Source organism: Aquila chrysaetos, chromosome 18, assembly GCF_900496995.4.
Source record: "Aquila chrysaetos chrysaetos chromosome 18, bAquChr1.4, whole genome shotgun sequence".
NCBI lineage: Eukaryota > Metazoa > Chordata > Aves > Accipitriformes > Accipitridae > Aquila > Aquila chrysaetos.
Genome location: NC_044021.1, coordinates 20,782,068 through 20,808,007, shown reverse-complemented (window position 1 = coordinate 20,808,007; position 25,940 = coordinate 20,782,068). Strand labels below are relative to the sequence as shown.

The 25,940-nt window shown below is 47.1% G+C and overlaps 1 long non-coding RNA gene across 1 annotated transcript in view; it reads right to left on the bottom strand.

Moving 5' to 3' along the window:
• Nucleotides 1–945: 945 nt before the first annotated feature.
• Nucleotides 946–25,940, bottom strand: part of LOC115352952 — a 93,878-nt gene continuing 68,883 nt past the window's right edge. The window contains exons 11-13 of the long non-coding RNA XR_005930812.1: nt 23,245–23,547; nt 9,112–11,517; nt 946–6,933 (exon numbers count right to left, since the gene is read on the bottom strand). This is a non-coding gene — a long non-coding RNA (uncharacterized LOC115352952). The remainder of the gene's footprint in view (nt 6,934–9,111; nt 11,518–23,244; nt 23,548–25,940) is intronic.

Here is a 25,940-nt window from a genome sequence, read left to right as displayed (position 1 = left end):
TTTCATCCCTCTTCTCCGCTGGCCAAGCCAAGGAGGAGCACGTCACCCCTGCACCCGAGGCAGCGGTGCTTGCCAGGCGTTCCCACGGGCACCACAAACACAAAAGGCTGTGGCCGAGTGTCACAGTTTAGCTGTAATTACTCCCGGGAGACAATCCGTAAGTGCCTTGTCTGTCCCAGTCATCTGCCTCAGTGGCAGCCAGCAATGATCTCACCAGCGGAGGAGGTCTTCCAGCGCAGACAGACACGGCCGTGCCGAAACACCATCCCCACCTCCGTGGTTCATCCGTCGGGACCGAGCTGTTGGGTGAAAGCTGCGTTTGGCCATCCTGTATTGGGGGTCTGGTGTTACACGGGTGAAGCCATCAGCGTTGCCAGCATCGGTGCCTGCGTATCGCGGCCCCTTCTTCCCCCGGGAGGTGTTTGCTCTTCTGAGCGCTCAGATGCAAAGCACTGGGGGTTTTTCTCAGCAAAACCCTGGTGACCACGGGGGCTTCTACCAGCCTCACAGGACTGGCATTCCAAGGCTCAGCCACACATCTGGGTGATACCTCCAGCTAAAGGGTTTCTTTCGTTAGCACATTAAAGCACTGCTGGCTAAAAACCCCTTGTTAGCGCTTGCTGCACAGAGCAGTTGATCACTTCAGCAGCAGACCAAGTTACTTTGGAGATTAATGACACAGTCGTTCAGCTTTGTCCTTTCTATTTGTTAACTAGTTCGTTCTGCAAATAATAAATACGGAGGGGAAAAAAAAAAAACCCAACCGTATTCTCCAGAACACCACTGTGAGGAGACAGGATTAGAATGACATCAAGTGGCTTTCAGCGTGACTTTGTGCAGTGTCAGGGTAGACATTCATACTGCAATACAATTATTCAGTCAATCCCACTCCCTGTGAAGTCAATGGATACTGTGCCAGGGACTTCAAAGGAAGAAGGATCATGCCCTCCTGTGCATTTTAGGGCTCTAACAGAGGTTGCTAAAAGCAGTTTTTAAACAAAGTAATCCCATTTATTTTTCAGAGAAGCATGCAGAAACACTAGACTTGCTAGCTGCTAAGGGAATTCCATTTTTTTTCCAGTTAATTGTGTTCCTAAGCAGAACAAGAATGAAAACTAAGATCTTTTTTTAATCTCCTGCAAAATGAAAATTCCAAAAACCGCAAAGCTCAGTTTGGATCAATGAAAACCTTGTTTTCCAGTAACATCAAAACATGTTTTTTTGGTTTGGATATCTGCTTCATAAGAGGTTATGCTTTGTCACAGAGCATGCAAAATAAGTATTTCAGTGAAGTTTTAGTTAAACGAGACACCAAAACGGTCCAGTCTGACAAGGTTTGTAAGGAATGTCTGGACCACATTGCAGCCTTTTCATTCTGTTTGGTTTTGGGTGGGTTTTTTTTGTAACTGAAATCCAGAATGCATTGATTTTTCATTCTCTGATAGAGAAAAGAAAAGGAAGGTTTTGAGTAGTTCTAACCATCATCTACTGACTCATAACTTGCTTTAAGGCAACATTTATAAAGAGTTAATAAATGACCAACAGATACTACGAACTTGCTACAGACATGAATATTATGTATTATAAATGCTTATAAGCATACAAGCGTTACAGAAATTGAGAGAAGCCCATTGACCTCCTGTCCTCTATATTAATCGACTAACCATATACTAAACCATCTATTTATCCTGTATTAGCCATGGGTCCAGCTTAGTCTATTGATAAAGCCTGCCCCTCACGTAAAGCATGACCACTTCTGTGAGAGCTAGCTTGCACCAGCACGTGGGGTGACATTTCAGGTATGGAGGCCAGCTTCCACAAAGGCTTTGCCTCCATCCAGGGCAAAGTGCCCTGGGTGAGACGCCAAGTGCAATACCGGGAGGTGTTTAAACCGCTGCTCACATCGGGCTGGGCACGGCGCTGGAGGAGACGACAAGATGCAAAGGGGATGGGAACGGGGCGGGGAGATTTATGCACCACCAGGTCACGAGGCCGATAGTTCTCACATTGTCCAACTTCACGTACCGTTTGAAGGCTACAGTGGCAAAAGCAAATAGTCTGTCAAGATAATTTTTTTTTAATCTTCTGTAGAGTCCTGAGCAAAATTGTCCCCCATCAGCAGCCCCCTGAGTTTCCCCGTCCGACGCTGGTTCCCGTTTTCGGAGCGCGGATGCTTTTCACATGCATCAGGTGATGAAGCGGTGCTGCCCAGCGCTGCGCGGGGCGGCTGTCAGCAGTCCCACCCTCCGCTACGGCAGCCGCTGCTTTAACTTCGTCTGAGAGATGCAGAGTTCGGATCACAACCTGGGATATAGTAATTTATGTACTTCTAATACAAAGAGCCAGGTCCTCTCAATCCCCCTTTCAGACGCTTCTTTTGCAAAAATGGAAACAAAAGACGATGGCAAAGCCCAGGAGGCCGTAGGGGCTCTGCCGTTCAGAACAGCCATTTCCTACCCAGCGAGAAAAAGAAAGCCGGAGAGGGAGGGAGACAGAGATAACCCACGGCACAATTTACTGCCCCAAAACAACCTCCTCAACTAAGGGCGCAACCGTAATCATTGGTGAGAAGAAACACTCCCCGCTAATGTGTGAGAGTGATTTACAGCGCGGCTCCCTCCCCACCGCAAGGGCTGTCGGCAGCCAGGAACGCCGGGCACGCCGGCTCAGGGCTGCAGCGTGTGGGACCACGTGCAGGTTGGAGGGGCAGCTCGCAGAAAGAGGGGTGCTTTCTCCTCCGTTAGCCTGACACTGTGCAGCCACAGCATTTCAAAATGCACCCCGTTAAAACACACAGGCAATTATGATAACGGGAATGAAGAAAAGTGCGCTGAAATAGTTTTAGCATTTGAGATATCCCGGTTAATGTTTCTGGTTTACAGAAATCTTAAGCAGCTTATTGCATTAGCTCTGTCTCCTTGGTTAAGAAAAATCAGCTTTAAATCACTCTTCGCCAAGAGAGGCAAATGGAAAGTATAGGTGTTGCGTATTAGAGGAGCTCAGATTTTACCAAAATCAGTTTAAATTAACACTGAAAATTTCACCACAGATATTTGCTAACTCATTTAAAATGGGGCATATACCAGTTTAAATTGAACACTTATAGAGGTTTGCTTCAGCTATTATAGAATAAACTAGTTAAATAGAGTGCCATCTATGCTAACAATTGCTAACATTGTCATTACTTCTAAACTGAACAAGACTTGCCAGGCTGAGGGTTCGATCTGCTGCTGAACATGTGAGATGTCTAAAGTCATCTTTCAAATTTAAATACCAAAGGCATAAAGGTGGGTATCTCGAGGAGGGATTACAACACATGCAAAGCTTAAAAAAGAGTCCAGGAAGAAAGGTCTTTGCTGCGAAGAAACACTCCTACAATTTTAAAAGGTAGCGGATAAATTTGGCATCAATGCTCTTGTGTGCAAGCCTATACATTTCAACAGAGTTGGGATAGCTCATACAATGTCTGAATTTGGATCTACAAAATGGCCCCGGTGCCATCACAGTTATTGTATAAAATAGTCTCCTCTTCAGATACCCTACCTTCTGGCACCCTAGGAGAAGTTGCCTTCTGCGTTGCCATGTCCCTGCGCGTCTTTTCTGGGCCCTAGTGCTATCTGTGGACCTACAAAAGCAAAGCCCCAAGTGCTGGGTCTGCAGCAGCGCAGGTGTCTCCCCGTGCCCCTCCAGCTGCAGTATCAGGTCTCCAGACGGCAAGTTCCTCGGGCCAGTTCCCGTGTCTCTAAAGCACAAGATAATTCCCAGGAAATAAAAAACTATATCTCCTCACTCAAAGGTCAGGACCATGTGGATTTGTACAGTACAAATACATCTACTATTCCTGAAATACCTCTTTTGCTTGCAGGTGTTTGAAAGCAGCATGTGTATGGGACAAACAGTGCCTATATAGGACTTTAATGGTAGAACTAATCATCCTATATGCTTACCATAGTGTAATAAGGCATCACAGTACCATGAACTGTCAGAGTCCTTCATTACACTTCACAGGCAGGTATTGCTACTTTTTCCAAAGTCAACATGGCTCAAGTCAGTAAAAATAAAGTCACTACTCATAGCAGTGCAAGCTTCATTTAACACCATCACTAACAGAGTGAGGAAAAACTCGCACAGAACAAAAGAGGAAATAAAGGGCAAGGTGGAGCACCATTTCCTAATTCTCAGTAGTCCATACATAAGTCTCCATACATTCCCCCACAACAGGCTTGTTATATGCCAATTAACCCGTACTCTGGCTAATTGTCTAACTCTTATTCTGCAGCAAAATTATTCCCATTTTATTCCAGAAGGGGAAACTGAGGTTCGGAAAGACAAAGAAATGGAAAAAGAGCCTTGCCCAACCTCCAAGATTGAACTGCAAAGAATAGATGGCACATTTCCAGTCCTAGCGGACACAAGGCTTACAAAAATTATCCATACGAATTATTTCAGAATTTTAACGACCAGCTGCTATTGTTATCATTATGGAAACTATTTTACCGCCACACGTAAGTAACAGCAGTGGCCCCGAGTGCAACATCAAGAGGCAGCAAGTCAAATTTGCTAAGAATGTGCAATGAGTAGAGCCACATCTCCATACCAGACCAGAGATTCTGGTCCAGTATTTCCCATTCAGCTTGTTGCCTTTCTCTAGCTATTTCCTGCACAGAGTCATGTGTCATTCACTCTAAAAGTACTTTTCCTCTATCGATCGATTTATCATTTGTCTTTCTTCAGGGAAATATCAGGTGGTTGGGTAATTTGCAGTTACTCTTAGAAACAGGTAATCATCCCGTCAATAGAGCAGAGGTGGCTCGATAAAAGATGCAGCAAAAGGAATTAATTGGGTCCTGAATGAGTGAATTAATGGTTTACTAGATCTTAATAAACCATCTGCTACTTCCTCATGTATGTCATGGGAAAAACTTCAAAGATGCCTAGAGGGCCAGATTCCCTCATCGGTGGCAAAGACCACAAAGAAAACTACGTAGAGGTGAAGGTCTGGGAAGTAGAGAAGGAAATGGTAAGGTGGGGTTACCGCCTATGGTCAGCTGTATTCAAAACTCAGGAGAGCTCAGGCGGGCGCCAGCCGTGTGGGAGCTCCGGGCTGCTGGGAGAGGAGGAGGACACCTGTACGGCACGACCGGGCTCCATGAAGATCCTGGCACCCTCCTGCATCACTGGGAAACACCACAAGAATCAAGGAGCCAAATGCCTAAGCGAGTGCGCACTGGCTGGAGGTTAATTGCAGCTGTCAGAGATAAGTGGTTACAGGGACATACCTGTTTAAAATTAACGAGGCAGTTACTAGCTTCTATAGCTCTTTAGAGGAGAGATTGTGGGAAAGGATGGAAGCTCCTCCAAAAAAGGAGAAACAAATCAAAACATTGTTTTTGTCTTCTGAATGAGATCAGGTAAAGCAGGCAGGAATAGATACCTGCCTGGGAACAAGAAACTTCACTGAAGGTCTCAACGGACTCAAGAAAAAAGTGCCGACCAGAGCCCACCGGCTGTAAAATGTGTGCACATCAAGACACCCAGATTGTTCTTCTTTTACAGAACATTTAGTGCTTCTCAGGACGCTCCAAAGAGGAATGCAGAAAAAAATGGACAAAACACCCCATTGTCACAGCTCCTTAAAAAAAAAAAATCCCTCGCATGATGTGAGCTAACTATGGTGTGCATGGCAGCAGTTGGGCACCACTGTAACCACACTGATCTCCCATGTAGCCAGGGTAACCAAGACTTCTTGGTGCTACTCATTGAAGAAACAGGACCTCTTCTTCCTCCTCACCAGTAAATTCATGCCTGCTGTTGGCGAGGCAATGGGTGACTTGCTAGGGGGTGAACCGGTGGTTTTGTTCCATCCTGCTGTGCTGCGCAGGAGTGTGATGCTCACGTGTTTATACAAATGAAAGCTTCGCTGCCTTGGATTGCTGCTGAAAATGAGAAAGATATTTCCATGCAACCTTTTAGACTAGCTTTCTTTTAATGTTTTTATTCTGTTTGATGAGTTAAATCCAGTCTGTGATTTCATGTTCCTGGAGGTACTGTAAATGTATAAAATAAAAAGACAGGCCCTATCTGAAGTTTACAGTCTAAACACAAGTCGAAAACAGAACGGATGAACAGGCAAAGTAGGGATCACGGCTGAGATTAACCAGGGATAAGATACAGAGGAGGAAGAGGTGGGGATAAAAGCCTCAGCCCGATGAAACCCATACAAAAGTTGGAGGGAGATAAGAAGGTCCTCCAAAGGACGTGCTGAAGGAGATTAAAGAGGTAGGAGGGGAGGCAGGAAATGATAGCACCATGGAAGCCAAAGCAGAAGAAGGTTTCCAGAGGAGCATCACCGACTGCCTCAATGGGGGCTGGCGGGCCGAGAGGGGAGCGCGGCGAAAACGATTTGACCACGTCCCCGCTGCCCCTTTCAACGTATTTCGGTGAAAGTTCAGGGGTATCTATTGCTGCAAACCATCAGGGGGAAAGGAGTTGTCGGTTTGGGGGTTTGGTTTTGTTTAACAGGCATAGGGCTTGAGAGATTCCCTAGAGCGCACTCTCTTTATAATCCTTTTGGGATTAAATAACTCCAGACACATTTCCCCGAGGGCTGGATCCCCTTTCAGTTTGGCAGGCTGGATAGGCAGCTGCAACCTCTCCCTGCAGAGGGGGAGGATGTTAACTATCTCCCTGCCACAGATTGCGTGCCATGCCTGACGTCCTTTAGCCTGGGATCAACCTGACTTTTACCTTCTAGGCCGGCCACGGTACGCAGAGCGGCAGAGGGGTGTGCTGCCATCCTTTGAGAAGGAACAAGGCTCCAGAGGACTTTGGTGCATCCAGACATGCTGCAGGGGAGTGAACGGCCGACCAAGCCTGGTTTCCAATGTTGCCGCTGTGGCTGCACAAGAGACGGTCGAGGAGGGGAGAGCGGTGCTGGTTAAAAGAGCGAGCAAAAACTTTTGTGTAGCTGGACACTTCCTTCTGTAATATATGTATTCGTATATTTGGGATGTCTACTATACTAAACCACTGGAAAACCACTGGAGGCTTCTTTTCCTGGTATGTGGAAGAGAACGGAGGAATCTCCCCTCCTGCCTCAATAAGACAAAGCGTTCATGAGAATGTCAAGCCATATCATCACATCGGATATGGAAGCTTACCAATTTACCCAAATTGCAAGTGTCCTGTTCAGGATGCTCTGCTGCATGGCACGAGTGCAGTCTGCTCCCGTGGATTTCACAATGTAACTCGTGATGGGTGAGTCTGTAGGGAGTGACTTGAAACCTGAACTTCCCCAGTTCAGAGATCATCAGATTTATTTCCTGATTAAAAAACCCCTACTACTTGCCTCAGTGAGGAGAAAGCAGTCTAACCCAAGTGAAAACCTCCTCCGTATTATTTTAGTCTTTCTATTAGCAGCTTTCTTTTACCCCTCCTTTCAAGAAGCTCCATGTTACAACACGCCCACTTACTTGGTTTCGGTGTTAGGTCTGGAGCTAACAATGAACCTGTCCAATATCTGCTAGGAGAAGGCAAACGTGACAAACCTGCAGTGGTGATACATTTCATTTTGCAAGGATGTGACGGTAGTGGAGCAAGAAATCGCCTACTGAGACACAAGGGAGAACTGGAAAATGGTCCTTGCGCTCCCTGAAAGTGATACCGTGAGGGGAGTAGCTGGTGTAATAATTTACACAAGTCACTAAACTTTGTTAGTGGAAGATCAAGTAAACATCATTAGAACCTGACCAGCCCCTGCTCTTTGCTGGCTTCATTTGGGGAACTCGCAGCACTGGAAAACAACTGAGCAGAAGGCACGTTTTTCTCATCTGAACTGGAATGTCCCCGCCACATGGGGACACACGTCTTTCTTCTTGCTTAAGCTGAGCTCCCAGGCAGTGTGTGTGGGAACACAGCTATCGCTGCTTCCCCTTTACTGCTGAGATGGGGGAAGCATCTGCAAATTTATAAAAAGTTTAAATTAGGGAAATAAATGTTTCAGCGATGCCAGCCGTGCTGTGTGAGGTGTCACGTGTACACGGTCCAGCCGTGCTGGCCAAAAAGGCTACGGCTCCTTCCCGGGGGGGACGTTTTTTAGCAGCCCAGCTGATTTTGTCTGATGTGCATTTAGAGAGCAGGCACACCGAGCCAAGAGGGAGTAAGCCCTGCGCGGGAGGAAGGGTGCGCAGCGCGGGGTTGCGCGGGTGGGCAGCGCAGCCTCTACGGCACCCAGAGAGGACAGATGCCCACCGCTCGCGCAGTCTGGTGTGATGCTTCAGGCTGCGAGTGCTTGAAGACGGTGAGTGCTCGAGGCCACAGGGCTAGCACGCTGCTTTCCTGCAACAGGGTCCTGCTTTGCGCGGCAGATTCTCTGCAAATAGCACGATCTTTATGTAAATGGAAGGTATATGTGTTTATTCTCTGTGGGCACAGAGTAAATCTAATTAAATCAAAAGGCTTCCAAAGTGCCATTAAGGCAAATTGGTGAAACATATTAAATTACACCCCCACCATTTTCCTGTGGTTTTGGCCTCCCTGTCTGAGGGACAGGAGTTTAGAGCAGATAAACTGATGGAAAGTTCCTCAATCGCCAAGGAAAGATGGGAGAACGAGTGGTCTGTTCACATTTTCCCATAAGTATCACAGTAGCAGTCTGTGAGGGAAGGGTTTATTTTAGGAAGAGCTATTTTGAAAGCTGAAGTGTCACATCCTGGCTGGCTCTTTTCATGGTGTTACTATAATCATCCAGTTATGACAAGCTTAATGCAAAAAAAGCAACCTTTTTTTTTCTTTCTTTTTTTAGGAAAAGAAACAATGTAGCTGGCATATTTTTGGACAAAGGCTGTCATTTTATTTCTTTTTCGGTATTCTTTTTACTTTTCCCTGTCATCTAACCCTATTTATAAAGCACCAGACGTTAGATCTAGGAACTGCCTGTCCTTTTTGATGTAGAAGTCCATGCTGGCAGCTCTGCCTAGCCCCCCGCACTTGGGAGGGTTTTCTGAATCTAGCACAGCAAGCGCTTTTCTGGCTGGCACACGCTCTCCCAAGTTCCCCTGCTCTCACCCAGCTGTGGCTGGAGGTAGGAAACCACGGCTGATGAGAACTCACCGCCTCCACTACCCGAGTTAGCGCTCTTCGACGTTAAATTGATGCATCCAGAGATGGAAATCATCCTGCAGGTACCTGTTGCCATGTCAGGAGCAAGCCTGCTCTCCCCGGGGTGATGCAACTAGGCGGGCAGCCATCTCGCTGCTGCGTCGGAGCTGGCGGAGCTGAGCCTTGGCTTAGCAGGCGTGAGAGCTGGGGTGCGACCGGGCGGGCTGGTCCTGCTGGTACCGTGCACAGCAGCGGTCGGGTCTTACAATTCCCTCCTCTGCTCTGCACGCTGGACTCCAGCTGAAGGCCAGGGTAGCTCGGAGCGGGACTAAAAGACTGGGTGCTTTCATAAAATAAAATTATTTTCGCAGCTGGAGTTGAAGCACAGTAGCTCATTCTGACTTAAACCACATTTTCTGTGGACCAGACAGACAAACAAGACAAACACAGACTGCATCTTCCCTTGCGCTTAAGTAGCTCCTGCTTTGAATTCAAAGGGCATAAGTAGGAAATTGATATACTTTCTAATTTATTGGAGGGAAGATAACTCTCGGAAAACCAAGGAGACTGCTCTCAATTTATGGGAAGCGGACGCTTTTAAACAGTGAATGAGCGAATGTTGAAAGAGTCCTGCCTATACAGCTCCATGCATTTAATATTCAGAAGACTCACAGGAGATGCTAAAGTGCCCTCAGCTCAGAAAATTAATAAAATATTATCTCATGAGTGAACTTCAAAAGCTTTGGCAGTTCCATTCATTCCACTTCAGATAAGCAGCCAAAATATTGCAATATCCTGCTAACCTGATGTGAAACATCCAGCTTTCCTTGGCCAGTAACATTAAGCTGGAAATGTGTGAACAATCTTTATTATTAAATATTTAGCCATTTCATCTGCTCTGTTGTGCCTCCCTATGCCTGGATCCAGTAATTCCTGTTTCTAAAGGTGGATTTAGGCCCAGATAGTCAGCAGGGCTTTGATGCAACAGCAAGTGTCTGAAGACACAGGATTTAAAGACTGCGTTTGGCAAACCTTGCAGCTCTGTATTTAAGGGGTGAACTATCCAGAGATCTCTCTTTCTGGGGCAGGAAGACATTATTTGGCCGGTGGGTAAATTGACCAAGTCTGCAACAGATGTGGCGAGAGGACACTGTCTGAGGAGAAGACGTTTTAGAGAGATCCTAGACTTTGGTGGCTTTGTGCTCACTTCATCTCCCACCAAACCATCTGCCCCTGGCTGCCTCAGGAGCAGCTTGGACAGCCTTGAATCTGGGCTCTCAGTTATTTCTCCCTCCCTTCACAGTTTTGGGGTTTTTTCTTTTGTTTTCCTCAGACTCCTCTTGCCATAACAAATTACGGTGATGCTGGAACGTAAGCTATTGGTACAGGCTGAATCTTTTAATTTCGAGCCATGGGACGGCTCTGCCTTTCCTCCAAAGGCAGAAGGAGGAGGTCTCAGTCCAACGCATGCCAACATGTAAGGTTCACGCTCCACAGCACCGAGGCCCGGCACTCGCTGAGGATGCAGGTGGGGGACCTAACACTGAGATCCCAAATTAACCTGATGTCTGCGGGAGTCAAAAAGTACTAAAGTTTCCCTGTTACATCTTCCCTGCTGCAATAGCAACTCACCGAGCCAGAAATGGGACGGCACATCTCAACAGCATGCCTGTGCGAGGCATCACCAGCAAACGATGTTCTGGCACCTCGGTGTTACTCTGGCAGCGTAATCCAGGACTGAGAGTTCCTGTGCTCCTCACCTCCTCTTCATCGCTCCTGGGTGCCATTTCCCCAGGAACCCACAGCGAACATAAGGGATAGCTACCTCTCTCCACTTTCTGCTGCAAGAGAAGACAATCTTAAGCAGTGGTGAATAAATTCCCCTGTCCATGACTGGAAGCTGCTGGGAAATAGGACAGAGATCCGTTTCTCGGCCACCAGTTCAACAACAGGCAATAACAGCCGAGAGCCAGCATCATCTCAGGGCTGTCTGGTTATCCACACGGCATCAGTTGTCTCTGTTAGCCCAGATATTCGCTTCACCCCAGCCCAAACTGACACTCTCGTCAGTGTAGTCTACAGACAGAACGAAAATTAAATCCCTGTGGCATCTGATTCTCCTCTTATCCCTGCTGCCGGTCCCTCCACATGAGGAAGGGAGCCCAGGGGAAGCTTTATTAGTCTGTCGATGAACATAAAATGATAGCGCTTGCAGGACTGTCAATCCAGCACAAGTAATGAGTTAAATATATATATATTTATATTTAATTGCCAATTCATCAGTAATTCCCGACAGATGGAATCCTTGCATTTCAGGTCAACTTGACATCGCCAGCACTCAAAGGTCCAAGTGAGCATTGCCAAATTTAATGAGCTGCAGTAACAATGTCTCCACATTATTGGACTAATTACTAGCTTCTGAAAAGAAAAGAAAAAAGGAGGGGGGAGGAAGAAAAAGAAAATCCTCTAAACAGATGAAACTTTAATTAACAGCATTTTGAGACATTACTTATTATGGAGCAAATGCCACTTCAAAGTGAAAATAGCCTCTAGGTGGATAATAGATCTAATGAAAGGTACAGTAGTCAATTTAGTACTAACTCGCTTCATATATACGTCTTTAAGCCTTCAGAATAACCAGACTTCATGGCAACAGCCAGCGCATGCTGCTGCTCGTGATGCAAAGTCTCCATTTCCACGGGGCGTAGACCGTCCAGAAGGGTTTGGCACGAGGGCAGCCTGCTGCAGGTGGATCCCATCTATCAAAGCAAACTGCAGCACATGGTCACTTCAGCCGGTGGCCAGTGAAGGGAAGGCCTGGCAACTCGAGTGGCATGCATTGAATTTCCAATGCAAGATTTTTACGTTAAAAAATAATTGTTTTCATTAAAAGTAGCAGCTACAGTCTTGGACTTCCAGGTTGAAAGTGTATGTTTCATTGAAGCCAGTGGAAATGTTGCACATGAAACTTGTGGAACTAATAATAGAATTTAGCCTTAAATGCATGAAGCAAATACAAGGCTAATTTCTTCAAATTAACTTTCACCAGCTTCTGTTTCTCTCTCTCTCTCTCTCATACACACACACTCATTCATTCACTTATCTAAACAGACACAGAAAAAAAAAATATATCCTAGCCTTCAAACTAGTCAAAATATTTTTCCTGTGAACTGAGAAGGAAGAAAAGGAAGAGGTTTGTTGCTATTTCTATTTTTGAATACTGAGCGTTGCTCAGATCTGCCATGATGAGGGGCCATGTCAAATTGGCTAGATCAGGTAACAGCAGGCTGCAAAACTCTTTCCTTACCCTGCAGAGACCTTCATGACTCTATTCATACATCGCCCACTTCACACACCAGTGTAACCACTTTTGTAAACCCCACGGATGTGAACTGCGACCACACCAGCCCAGAGCAGGCTGGCACCTCCCTGCAACAAATTCAGGTGATCCGGGAAGTGCAAATCACACCGGTTTGCACTGGAAGAGCTTGGCTGATATAACATTTGCGTGCATTTAGGTGCATTCCCCAGACGGGGACCTATGGAGTGAAATTCAGCGCTCACTGACATCCTGTGCGATCTTGCAGGATTCACCCAGCCAACCGCTGCCCCCCAGGCAGGAGGCAGGGGACGATAAAATTTGGCATCGTCTGGCTGTGCGGAATGCACGCTTGCTGCGAATTGAGCTTGAATATTGCTTGGAGGTGGGGGGGAAGGGGGAGGCATCCAATTTGTTTAGGCATAAGGACATATCTCGGTTTTCTCCTTGGTTTTCTTCCCAGTCCTGCCCCGGTAGGCCCATTATTTCCCACTTCAGAATTAGCACCTTTGCCAGCAGAACATAAAGGTGACGGCTAAGGAAAGCTGCAGCCTCTGCCCTTGCAGCATTTTCTGCCCTGATGATGGGACCTTAATAGAAGCCATTTGGTTTGGGAACAAAACAGCAAGTGCCAGTCCATGGAAACACAGCGGGTTCCGTGAATCCGTGTTTCCCAGGATGCTGCCGAGGCACAGCCTGGCAGGGTGGGGAGAGCGCGTCCCCCCCCCGCAGCCCCAGCCCCAGCAGGGACCCTGCTCAGCCGAGCTCTCCTGCTCACCCTCAGTGGTGCCTTAGGCAGCACTGCTTAGGTTGCCTCAGGTAGCTCTAGCCATGCATCACAGCGCCTTACCTTATCGTCTTCCTTGCATAGGTCTCTGCCCTTCCAAAGCAGCGTGTATTATGTCCCAGCAAACCCGATCAGCAAAATTTCTGCACTTTGGTAAAGACCCAAGACCACACCTACAACCGAGCTAGTCAGAATCCAGGAATTTAATAGTTTAATATGGGGAGTTCACTTTACCATCACCTCTCCCACCTCCTCCCTCGAACTGAAACACTTTAAAAAAAAAAAAGAGGCACCAGCTAAGAAGCTGGTGGCTATGTTTAGCTGGAACAGGATTTGAGATTTTGAGGGAAAACCCCTGGCTGCGAAGCACCTGGCTGATGCAATTTGAGGAAGAAATAGACTTCTCCCTATCAAAGAGGGATCCTGACATCGGTGGGCATGTGGCTGTTCAGTTACTGAGAACAGTTTGCAGGACCTGCAAACCAAGGCGTACGACAGGAGAATATACTGCAAAGCGTACCTGTGTCACAGGGGGTGCCGTGTTGGTGGCTTCCACGCTGCCGAGCTGCACTCAACTCATAGCCATACAGTGGCCCTCATGGCCATCTCCCTGCATGAGCCTCCAAAATAATTCTCGGATATGTCCCAGTCCACTTAAGCTATGATTTTCCCCATAACAACAAAAAGATGACGGCCACCACTTAGCCACATGTGACTCGGCTCCTGCTATGTTCCCAGGTCCAGCCCAAGCTGCTCACCCAAGCCGTCCCAACGCAGGTTTGACACAGGAACCAAGGTTTCCTTAGCCATCTGGCTCGGGGCCTTTTGAGGCTTCATGCCAGTAGTCTTGTCTGTGTGGGAGTTGGTTCCTCTTCCAGCCATTGCAGTCTCTTCCAATGCCCTCAACTTTACTCTTGCCCATGAGCTTTAGGACACCCTGACCACCGCAGTGGAAGCCTGCAAGGCAGCCTGTGGGCTCCAAGTAGCTAGCAAGTTTCCAGGCTTGTGGTTGCCATCTTTTGTTACTGGAAATACCCTAATTAGTTTCTAGTGCACTGCATTAACCTGACAGCCATCCACCTTATCCCACATCTGTTGGCTTCTTCAAGGCTTTTTTTTTTTTTTTTAAACACCAATTGCAGACTGCAAACACTTTTCCCAACATGGTGCTCCTTGCTCTGCTCACAGCTGAAGATAGTCTGGGAAGACACTGCACAAGTCACGGGTTTGGCTGGAGAGCAGGACATGGGGCTGTATCTCCTACAGCTGTTCGACCAGGCAAAGCAGGTGTATCTACACTGGCAATTCCCTTTCCCTGACCGTGAGCTGGGGGGAGGCAGGAGGCCCTGGGTGGAGAAAGCTGTGAGGTGTCCTGGAGGTCCCTCAAAACACCCCCTCAGGACCTTCACCTCTGAGGCACCTTCTCTGCAAAGACCGGAGGTCAGAACTCACCTGGGAGGAGCACTTAGCCAAGCAGGCAGATATATGTCATGGCAGGTATAAGCAGAGGCACTACCAAATAACCAGGCAGAGTTTAAGCCCTAGGACGATTGAGTCCTGCACTATAGAAATATCCTAACTTGGCAACTTTCTCGTACTTCTTTCTCCACTTGCTACACACAGACACAGACTTCTCACTGCACAGAAGAACAACATGTGACCAGCCTCCTCTTATTCTCACTCTTGACGCTTAAGAACAAAACAATTTACAAATTGGTCTCCCTCACCAAAGGATGAGAGAGAGGGAGAGATCCCCGGTGCAAAGTATTTCTCCCAACCCTCTGGTATCCATGAGGCACAGCCCTGCAACCTGGGTGTGAGCTTTAGCAGCTGTTTGCAAAATTTCCCCCTGGACCCAGGTTCGCATTTCAAGCATCCCTCAGAGGCCGTGGGTCTGAGACATGTGTTCGATTCTTGTCTAGTTAGCTCTTACCCCTGGCTTGCTACGAAGCAGGGTGGGGGAAAAGATGGATCAAACAGATGATGTTGACAAAGGAGGTGCCCGCACCTTGATTTACTTCAAGTCCTTGAAAGCCTGTTATTGAATGTAAAAGAAGAATAAAAAACAAAAACAGTAATAAAAAGCAACTAATGTATCCAATTTTTATGGCCAAAAATAAAGGCACTGGAAGGCAGGCTTTTTAATGGCTATCATTCCTCCTGTGTTATTTGAAGATCCCCTTGTAAACGGGAATCCTGGGTCTGTTTTGCCATCTGTTCCCTCCACTCCTGCCTAGGAATCCTGAAAGGGTATTTATTGTATATGCAGGTTCAGTGAGGCCCACTTACTATAAACAAATACTGCATGAAATATGGTGGGGCCAGCTTTTTCTACAGTGCCTGTATTTATGAGGAAACAGTATAAAAACAAATATGTAATCTGGAAATAAACCTGTTAAATGAATAAAAAGTCCTACGGAGCAAAACATAATGATTAGCAGAGCCATTCAGTGAAAGACCCTGTTAAGGGAACACATCTGCTGTCATCCACTTTGCATCAGTGCTTTTCCCCCCTGAAAAAATCCATCTAAAAGCAGCCATCAGAAAATCATGGGGGAGGGGAGCGGGGAGAAGGAGGAGATGATACAACCTAAGAGGTACAGGGCCAACCATGGCACTTTTGTTGGTTCTCGAAATGCCTCTCGAGTCCTGCACCCTGCTGTCCACCAAATATAATCTATGTTATTTACAGCATGTACTAGGTACCGATTACAGTCACTCAGCTGAAGGGGAAAAAAACAACCCAGGGGAACAAGAAGTAATCAAAAAAAAAAAAAAGAAAGAAAGTTCAGCAAAGCAATTGAAGGCCAGCACGGTGTGCTGAACAAAGATTCAAATAAAGAACTTGAAGTGCAGCATGTTTGTGCACACATGCATAGAAAATCATACTTTGCTTTCGACCAATTGCACAGAGCCTAAACATGGGTTACATAGAAGAGCAGCGCAAGATAAATCTGCTATGGAAATGCAACTCAATCATGACCTCTGATTGCCAGCTTCACTTGTGTGCAATATCACTATTCAGATGCAGGAAGTACTATTCTAGCTACACGTTCCTATTAACTCTATATTTACAGACCTCGAGTAAAATCACAACCTGCTCCACACCCACTCCACCCCACCCACACAGGCAGAGCCGGCTACCGACGGGTGAGTAACTGCACTCCCCATGATTTACATTTGCTCCAAGATGTTCTGGGTATTTCCTATCTCAGTTTCTGCTTTCCACTGTGGGTTGCCTGACCTTCCCCACGGAGCCGGTTATTAATACTCCAGTCTCTACCGACAACGCAAACAAAGTAGGTACAAGCTGATGCAACTGTGGAAAGCGCCGTACCAAACACTGATGCAACCCCCCCGAGAGCCACGATTACTCTCCGGAGCACGTGGGACGAGGATGCCCTGCTTGCTTTCATCTTGACTCTTGCTTTCATCTTTGCCTGCCAGCATAAAAACTGACAAAACTCATGTCTTCCCAGTCTACGGCTTCGAAAAGCTCTGGTTTTACCCTCCTGCTAACTATTCCCGGGTAAAAATATTACGCAGAATGTGCTTTTCCTTCATCACATGTGTGACTTCACGGTCAAACTGAAGTGCATTGCCTTGGTCGTGTTTTTAGCATCAGGATCGTTTCTGCTTCTTACCGATCAATCAAAGTAAAGCAATAAAACCTTCACCCTCGTAGCAAGGGAGACAACGCCTGAGTGTCGACTGGAGAACTGAGTAGCAGGCGAAGGGCCTGTGGCTCCCCTTCCCCACCCAAAGCATAGAGGAAGGCATCATGTATCATAATTTGAGTACTAATTGGCAAAACGGGCATAATAATTTGCTTGAATGTGCACTATGATGCTAGTGTACTGTTTGCAAATTTTCAACCAGCATAGACTTGCTGTCTTTGGTGCATCTGAGATATATGTAAAAGCTTAATGGATTTATACCACTACAGTTACTACTACTGCTCACTGACACACTTTAGTATTTTTATTGCTTTTTCATAGCTGGCATGATTCTGATGGTATGTAATTAAATATTTTACAAAGATAGGGTCTGATCCGACAACCTTTATGCACATGAATAATCTCATTGTGTTCAATGCCTCTACTCATGTACCCAAAGCAGGCGAGACTGGGTTCCTACTGCTACAAAAGTAATTTTTTCCCCTTCCGTATTCCCCTTTGGGGATTTTGATGGAATTAATAATGGAAAAAAGACCCTTAAAACTCCTTCACATTTATTTTGTGCATTGAAACCTTCACCTAGGATTTAAACAAACTACAAGAACACTGTTGTGGCAGTTATGTTTGGCCAGGGATGGAAAGAAGTAAGAGTTTGTGTTTTGTCAGAGACTGAAAGACATATTGCATTTTTGCCAGTCTGTATCTTAGTGGGGTTTCCTGAGACTGATTAAGGGTTTGAAGGGGGGATTTTTTTTTTCAAGAATTCATGACTCACTTTTTAAAGTGGTGTGTTTCAGGCATGAGGGGGATTGCCCAAATGGTTTTTTTTAATATATATATTACCTGCAAAATATGTCACAGTCATATGCTTCCTTCAAACTGAAAGTCATGCAAAATGCTCAAGCACCAGTGTCTTAAAGGCTGTTCGCATCCTGTTCCCCACTGACACAACATGTCTACATGTTCACTGGGATGTTTTGCCCAGCTCCAGCAAAAGGAGAACCTGACCCAAAGCTAGATTGGGAGCTGAAGTTCTTCGTTAGCAAGCGTGGTTTGGGGCTGACCCGCTGTAAAACCAGCTTTTCAAGTTTTGATTCAGACCTGAGCCTACAGGCAGACTTGTCCCAGGTGCGTTGCCATCCTGGCACCTGGTGAAACACATTGCTACTCACCCAGAATATCCCAAAACAGTTGGGCAGGAGGGAAAAGGCATGGGTGGATCTTGGGATCTGAATTTTAGATTTGGATTCGGTTAAGAGAGACATATTTAAAACATTGCAGCCATAACCAAAGCACAGGCAAACTGAGAGGGCATCTGGGCCACCGTGAATCCCGGGAAAAAATACCAACCCTAAATAAAAACTTGTCACTTTGCAATGCCTCTGCAGCTGAATGAAGGTATTTTTCTGGTTTTCCCCCAGCAGGAAATGCAGGAAGGCTCTGAACACAGCCAGCGAGACTTTCTGGTCATTTTTATGCACACTCCCTTATTAATTTACTACCTTTTGGACCCTGAAAAAGCCTCTCTCCCATCTTTAGGCAAAAAGGGAACCAAATACGAGTTTCTGGAAACAAACAGGCCTTTTAAATTAAAGCCTACTGAGTTATTAGCCCAGTATGAAAACCAAGATATTGCATAGTTGCACCTAATCTGCGACTGGGAATCATTAAACCGGATCACAGCACTGCCCAAGCAGAAGAGGACGGCCATCTGGCTTTTGGGGAGCTCCACTGGACTAGTAACTTTGAGTGTCACTAAATCGTGAGCCACGACATGAGGTGAAGCCTTTTCAGCACACAAAGAGCAGAAGAGCTTTGGTGCCGGGCAGGGGTACAAAGCCGTCTCCGGGTCCCATTGCCTCAGCAGGGGTCACACGCACAGGCTAACCCCATTACCTTTGCAGTGATTTACTCCTGCACCGCAGAGGGGTGCTTTGAAAACAAGTCCAACCTAAATCTAAACTCCGCTCGTGACAACGATCACAAATTTGTTTCGAGACCCAAACTGAAAGGAAAACAACAAAAAGAGGCTTATAAATTATCTGAGCCAGCAGTCCTGACCTGCCGGCCATACAGTAAGGGAGCATTACCCTGCCCCGGCTGCTAAGCCTGGAAAGGGGATGTCGCTTTTGAGATTCATCGGTGTAGCACAGCTGGGCTCTCTTCCTCCATCATCAACCATTTTTCCAGGATCTGTTTACAAAAAGCCAAGTATACCAGCCACCTTCTAGCTTGCCCATCTTTATATTTTGGTCAGTGTGGGAAAATAGGCTGTCAGACCTGCGCCTCCTCTCCTTCCCTCCCCTCTGGATGGAGCACTCGCTTGGGCTTCAAGCCTGCTTCTCTTGGCCTGACACACTGCTGCCAAGTTGCTGTCAGGGACAAAATGGAGAGCACTGAAATGGCAGGAGAAAGCTGATCCCACATGACGCATCGGGAAAGACAACACACACCAAGGCCTCTGGAAAACAAACTCTCTCCTGGCTTCCCAGCCATGTGCAAATTTATGAGGTTTGAATGAAATTCAGCTAAAGCGTCCACGCCAACAACTGTTTATCCAAAATGAACTCAATTGCTGGACTTCTGTCCATTTAAGAGTCACCTGGTCATGCTCCACGCTGCCTAGGTTAAGCCCTGTCAGTATCTGAAATACCTCAAATAACATTAACCCTTCTGTTGCCACTGCAATGCAGGATGAACTTTTCAAAAAACTTTCAAAAACATGATAAAAACACCCAGATCAAGTGCCCCCAGCGCATGGGTGTGTCACAGCCCTTTGACAAGTCCAGGGCAGCACTTAAGAGAAGTGGAAGCAGGTAGTTAAGCGAGACACAAGGTTTGCTTGCCCATATGCACATATGAACATGAACATATGGATTTCTTTACATCTTGACCCCAGAGAATGGGCATAAAACTTGAAAATTGCCACCTGGTTTCTGCGGTTATTTTTCCATTTAGGGATTAAACAACATCTAACCCCACGTGCACGTATTTTTCTGTTGCAAATAGGCAGCACGGACAATTGCAAAGCAAGGAGATGGGTGTGAGAAAGAGGATTTCTGGTGACCCAGGGGAAAAAAAAAAATAAAGGGATGAGTCTGGGCCTGCCAAACAGCTGGTTAAACTTCAGAGCTCGGTTTAAGGCTGCTCTGAGGTTTGTCTACTGACAGCAGAAAAAGCACCTTCTCCTCTGCCTGCCTTTCTCTTCGCACCGCTCGCCCAACACCAACACACCGGGAGGTGTTCCGTGCAGCAAGATCAAGACTTGTCTCCTCACCTGAGTGAAAAAGCAGCGTGTTTTTAAGCCTTGTTTTCCAAAAGAGGTACAGGGGTCTGGTCAGACGAGTGCTCAAATGCTTTTCATGTGTTACCACTCCTTCCTTCAGCTGTTACCGGCTACTCCCATCCCCCTGGGCCCGTACACGCGGCTAACCCAGCGCGGTGCAACCTGCGGTGGGGTTGTTGAGCCCGTCTCGGCACACCGCCAACCCACCACTGCCTTCGTCTTGGCTGGGGTCCCAATAAGAGACTGCAATACCTATTAATCATAAACCCTGTTGATTAAATCCATCTAGCTATTTCGCTCAGCTAAAACCGGGGGCAAAGGCTGTCCCGCAAACGGCTCTGTCCTGCGATCCAGCTGCCCAGCTGCGCACACAAAGCCAAGGGAAGAACTGGGGCTTCATCTATGTTGAATTTGGTGCTGGTCCTGAGTTTTCCACCTGTGTGCCGCCACGGTCTGACACTGCCAAGTGTGAGACTTGTCAGGATTACAGGAGAACTTGAAAACTTCCACCAAGCCCTGAAGGAGCCTGTTAAAGCCTTCACTGAACGTTCGCAGGGGTGAGTAAGGAAGGATGGACCCTGTTCCCATGCTGCGGACTCCCTGCTTCATGCCCTGCGAAAAGGGTACACTGGGATCTCGAGCACAAGTCCAGAGCTGTTCAGAAAATGAAAAACGAAGATCCCTCGAACATTTCTTTGTTTCTATTCATAACCACAATTTCATTTGCATTGATGTTTTCTGACCAATTCTCTCCTCAAAATAATTGATGGGGAAAAGATCAAGAGATGTAATTAAAAGAGAAACAAACAGAAAACAAAGGGAAGAGGGTAAATGGGCATGCGACTTCGGGTCAGGGAAGGAAAAGGAGCAGGTGGTGGAACTGATGAGGGAGATTTAATGAACTGCGATTGACTTCGAATAACAAAGGAGGAGGAACCTAATCCTACCGTTGGATCTGTACACATACGGACTTACCATAACAAATGGTAATCAATCCATCAGCCTTAAATTAAAGATAAGGTGGGCAGGAAGGAAGGGACAGAGTTTATTCTCTCCTCCCCTCACCCGCCATCAAACTAAATCTGTTTGCCTGTGTCCACGTCTCTGTTGTCAGAATTAGCGTCTGCCATCTCTCCCTTCTCAACCAAAGCGGCCAACGTCCCGTGCCTCACTGTGCCACCACGGGAAGGTCTCTTTGGAGGCCGCCCCAGGAATTTAGGGTCCTGGTTACCCTGATTCTGCAGTGTATTTCACTTGACAGCAATCGAGGCACAGCAGCCTCAGAAATACACTCGTAGGACTCTGCGTGTAAGTGCTCGCTGAGCTTTAATCAAATGCACATCACAGATAGTCCTGCGTGACAGAAAGCAGAGCCGCCAATCCGCAGACCTGCCAAGAATAGCCTCATCTGTGATACAAGCCTTTTTCTTCTTTTGTATCATTTTGGCCCTCACTTTCTCATTCTAGGACAAGCTGCAGAAATATTTTGGGTTATCTCCTGGTTTCAGGCTGAAGGCAAGTTCACTACAGTTTCTAAATATATACCCAGGTTTTATGAATCCTCATTAAGTTTTCTAGGATAAAGTTTCTATTTTAAGGCTCGGATCCTCCAAAAAGAGCTGTATAGTTGGACACCCCTTTCCCATACATTCAGCCAAGCATAGCTGAGCACATGGTTTTCTTTCTGGGATTTGCCCTAGTGTTTAGGCCTGGCAGGCAGTTTCTCCCAAAGAAAATGCTTCTAACGTGGTTTCTCCAGTACCGGTAACTAATACTTAGGTCTCCTTGACCAGTAGGCAGAAAATGCTTGAGCAATTCATGAAGATCACTACTGACATACATTTAAAAGAGTGAAAGCTTCTGACTTACGGAGTAGTATCAGGAGCTAGGAAACACAATTTTCTGTTTCTGCCATAATCTACTATGAGATTTCCCAGCATGATCCGTATTTCAGTGTATTCCAGTTATTCCAGAAGAATACTGCCAGCCGGGCTGGGAGGTGGCAGGGAGGAGGTGCTCAGACACGTGGGGTGGGAGCTATATGGGGCTGTGGTTTGGGACAGGGGCTCGGTGCCCAGGAGAGGCTGGGTCAGGCAGAAGGGGTACGAGGAGGACTTCCCATCGAGAGGCATTTCCACCACAGCTACTCTTTGAACAAAGCATTTGCCAATTAAAATAATTCAACCAGATATCCCGTATCCCAAGGAAAGGGCAGGGCAGGCACAGATGGACAAGGACGTGAAGTCGAGCCCTGCCACCTCAAATCAGGAAAGGGGAAAGAGCAGGGAAAACAGAGATTTGTGAAGTAGCCACCAAAGTTGAATTCTTCTCCCTATTTGTAACTCTGCAAGAGGAGCAGGAGGGACACAACCCAAGCACTGGCTTAAATTTTATGTTTCCCATTTTCCTGCTTGCTCAGGTCCTCTGAACCTGTGCATTGACGTCCGGTGTTCCACCTTCACAGCAGCTGAGAATCCCCACCAGAAGCACCCCTGGGGTTGCCGGAGCAGAGAGGAGCATCCCTCACCCCGGGCCACGCCAGCAAGTGCTTTGCCCTGTCACTGGGGAGCTCCCAGCCTGAGCAGGTCCCCCGTGCCGAGCTATTCCTACCTGCACATCAGGAGAGGCACTCGGCACGTCGGATGGGAGTTCTTGGAATTTGGGATACTGTAGGCACGCGCCAAGGGAGCACAGCCGGACGCTTGGCAAGTGCTAAACCACAGCACTGTGGTGGCTGCTCTCTGACTTTGCTTCTCCCGACTTCCACGTCCTAAATGACATCGCACCTCGAGCGTGAATTTGCACCGCGTGGGTGTTTTCGCTGCTTTTCGGGTACCGTGTGGGCTGACCGAGAGCTGCGATGGCACATCCCCTTCACCCCCTTCGCCCCCCCCCCCCCACCAGGCTAGCCGGGGCCGGACCCAGCTCCGCAGCCCGCTGCGCCCGGATCTCATGGCACCTTCCCCCCAGCCCGCTGTAACGTGTCCACAGAGCCTCCCGAGGGGCATCGCTTCTCCCTGCCGGCTCTCGAGAAGACGGACATTTTCCAGCGAGAACGCAGCGCAGTGTCGCTCACCTGCTCCCGCCGAAGCAACCACCAGGGTTTCTGGAGGAGCGGTCAGACGTGTCTCCCCGCGCACACGTTAGTAAGTCACCACCTCACGGATCTGCCGCTTCCTTCTGCTGGAAACTTCGGGCTTGGTCAGACTTTTTGCTTAAGGGCTTCTTCTCTTACTTATCGGTCAACGGGGGGCCTGAAGCAAAGCTCGTCAATGGCGAAGGAGGAGGGAGAAGGTCGAAGCGGAGCTCGGCGGTGCACGATCCCCTCTCTTGCAGTTTTGGGACCTCTCCCATCTTCTTTTCACCTATGGAAATCTGGCTGCTCGCCACGGCATAATATAGCAACGGGGGAAAGAGAGGAAGAAGGCTTAACTTTTATTTATTTTAGTGCGATCATTAGGATTATGTCAGGGGGAAAAAGCATTAATACATAATCTTTTCCCTGTGCTATACAACACTGGCTGCTTTTAATTTAGAATGAAATTGAAACACTCACTCAGAGCGGCTTTGAACAGCAGCCAAGGCCTTCTCTTGCATTGTGTGAGCAGCTGGGTAGCCTTTCCACTCTCTTTTTTTTCTGGTCCACGGTGCCTTTTTTTGAGACCTGCGCTGAGGGTCAGTGGCTGAAGGTACTCGTTGCCCTTCCACAAGTGCTGAGGGTCCCCTTGGCTGGGAGCTGGCACGCCGACCACGGGTGAAGGGGGAAGCCTAAAGCACGTGAACACAGCCCCCAGCAGACCGAACCTCAGCAAATAAAGCTCCACAGCTACAAATATTCCGCAAATTAAAGAGAGAAGGGACATATTAAAAAGCGCATCAAAATGCATATTTTAAAAAAATGCTAAATAGCAGCGATTTCTTTTTTTCTCGACGGCGCACGTTATTTTGTACGCTTTGTCGCACATGATGAGGCGAGTTCACGCAAGGCGGACACGGTTTGGAGGTATAAACAGGGCAGACAAGGCTGGGTGGGGTAAAGCCAAATTCAGTTAAATGAACTGGTCGTCCTGTTTTGTTCATGCGACAAGCCTGCTCCAGACGGTTCTCACCAAGCCGATGAGAAAGGTGCCTCGGTCTCCCTGTTCATTTTCATCTATATAAATACTAGGTTTTGTCAGGCTAAAGAATCCACTGCGGACTCAAGCGTTTTCCTTAATTATTGGTATTCACTGAAAGAAAGAGTAAGTTTAAAGGGGGGAAGGGGGGGAAGAGATTGCCACCCTTTCAGTGCTGCTGTGAAGGGAGTTCTGCTTATCACAACAGGTGCAAAGGCCACTCACAAAACCAGAAGCAGTTCAACACTGAAAGGCTAAGAAATTGCTTATTCTCTTTGTCAGCTGCTCACACAAGCAGGGTAAAGGCTACTTGGAAGGAAAGAGAGAGGGTAAAAAGAAGGGTTAAAGTTTGTCACACAAAAAAAGACAGAAAGAAAGAAAAAAGACCAAGCGTACACAAGCCTGCAGGTTCACAGGAGACTCTGGGAGATATATTGACCTTAAAAAAAATTTAAAAAAAAAAAAGAGAGAGAGAGAAAAAAGAAGGCAGAAACAAAACTACATCCCCACGTAGAGCAGGAATGAGCAGCACCAGCAGGCTGGGGACTGGGGGAAATTTTAACAGTCTACCACTCCAGTTGAATGGGGAGGGGAACAATGCCAGCTGAAAGCGCAGCATTCCTGCCCCTGCGCCCCCACAGAAAGGGGCTGTGCAGGTCTTTCTGATGGCTCCCTCTAATTACGCTTTCTTGAGTACGGCAATTCATGGCCAGCTCAGAGAATGTGCTCGTTCCCTGTCAGAGGGGTGATTTGTATACCACACCTATGGAGTCAACATATTGGGGAAAAAAAAAACCTATATTAAAAAAAATCCTCTGATGAGGAGCCCACAATTTTCAGGGTACTGTTTTCCCTTGGGTTCTTAGCTGGGTTTTGTTTCCTCCACCCTTCCCCTTTCAAGATAAGGCATCAGAAGTAACTGAAACTAGAACTTCATTTTATAACACCCCTCCGTTAATCCCTAGATCTCTCTCAAGTGCTGCATAAATTTCACCCTCTCTTCACAGAGCTCGAGGGTTTTTTTACATCTGGTGCATCTTATTTTCTAAGGACGATAGTTCTGTTTATTTTAACCAGGCCTGGAATGATGTGCAAACCAGCCATGCCTGTTAGAAGCTGATTGTTCCCAGAACCAGATGGTCAAACCTTCCTCTTTTAAGACAGCTGACTCAAAGCCATAAAAGAAAACACCAAAAATGAAAACAATCATCAACAACAACATCAAAAAACACCCTGTGGTGGGAAAAAAAAATATTTCAATGTTGGCACTGTGAGACAGAAAAAACTCAGAGAAAAGAGAGTGTTTGGTTTCCAGACCCTGGAGGTCCAGCGTGCAAAGGAGGGAATTCGTTCATCGGGAAGTTTCCACCAGTGGCAAGCTAACAGGAGGAATTCCCTAGCTTAAATATGACAGATGTTCATACCTCTGCTACCCAGAAGCAGTAAAACCCCCCTGTGGTTATTCTGACTGCCCTGCTAAATGATGGCGAGTTAGAGTACTAATAAAACATAGCGATGCAAGTCGCCGCTGCCCGCACCTGCAGGTTCTCTGATACCCACTATGGGCTTCACAATTTACAGCCGAACCTCAAGCGCTTCAACTTCATTTTAGCACCATGACTAGTCTCTTGCCATCCTCGTGGTTCTCCTTCTTCCC